The sequence below is a fragment of the Cyprinodon variegatus genome, unplaced genomic scaffold, assembly GCF_000732505.1.
Source record: "Cyprinodon variegatus isolate N-32 unplaced genomic scaffold, C_variegatus-1.0 Scaffold653, whole genome shotgun sequence".
Lineage (NCBI taxonomy): Eukaryota > Metazoa > Chordata > Actinopteri > Cyprinodontiformes > Cyprinodontidae > Cyprinodon > Cyprinodon variegatus.
The window spans coordinates 230435-231418 of NW_015151106.1; the positions used below are offsets into that span (position 1 = coordinate 230435).

Here is a 984-nt window from a genome sequence, read left to right on the forward strand (position 1 = left end):
CATTAACTCTAAAACTAACCATTAGCAATGCAAACCTCATCCTGACCCTAACCAATCGACACTTTAGCCCTAAACCCAACAATTAGCAAAACAGCAGAATGTCCTCATTGTGCAACAACTGGTCCTCAGTCTGATGGTGAAATGGGAGAAATGGTCCTCACTCTGAGGGCTAGACAGGTACAAACACACACACACACACACATGGAGGAGTACCAGAGGAAAACATCAAACATAAAAAGCTGCTCCGCCTGATTTAGAGGAAGTTTAACCCTTTAAACCAAAGTATTACATTTAAAACCTGAGTTTTTGAAACCTCTGCATCATCAGTCGTGTTTTTGTTCTAGAAACCCAGACTTACATAATAAAAATGATTTAGAATATAGAATGAATGATATAGAAATGCGTAATGTATCAAAATTGATGCAAATAAATGATGCAATTTAACGGATGAAAAATGTATATCGTCGTTTCATTTGTCAGAAAGTTCAATGAGGATTCTAAGTTTGGAAAACTAGAATCTTCTATCAATTATTTCCTGGTTCAGGCTTTAAAGGGTTAAAGGGATATTCCGCTCTTTTCTGTTTTAGCGGCTCAGTGGCGGTCGTCCTCGTCCGGCTGGACGTCTGAAGCGGGACGAGACGGGAGACGTTGTCCTGGTGAGAGAAAAGTCCACAGATCAGGTTCCAACTGGGACAGTGATGATTTTATCTAGATTATGAACATCTATAGATTAGAGTCTATTGATGAACTGGAGAAAAAGTCCTGAACTCTTTTCGGTTCATATTCTTCATTTTCTGCAGGAAGTTTGTTCCTTTATTATATATTATAGCTAATAAACAGATTTTTATCTTAAAATTAGTCCTACTTTTAATTTTCTATTTAACTTACTTATAGAACAGCTGAAATATCAGCTGTGCTGCTGCCATCAACACCTTTGTTTCTAGATGTTGGAGCTTGGCCTGTTTTCCAGTGTAGTCCTGTTTC

At 37.9% G+C, this 984-nt stretch overlaps 1 protein-coding gene across 1 annotated transcript in view; it reads right to left on the reverse strand.

Annotated features, from left to right (window-relative positions):
• Nucleotides 1–6: 6 nt before the first annotated feature.
• Nucleotides 7–984, reverse strand: part of LOC107096828 (X-linked retinitis pigmentosa GTPase regulator-like) — a 20956-nt gene continuing 19978 nt past the window's right edge. Inside the window, exon 16 of the mRNA XM_015393698.1 lies at nucleotides 7–653. The gene's annotated coding sequence lies outside the window, so the exon portion shown is untranslated. The remainder of the gene's footprint in view (nucleotides 654–984) is intronic.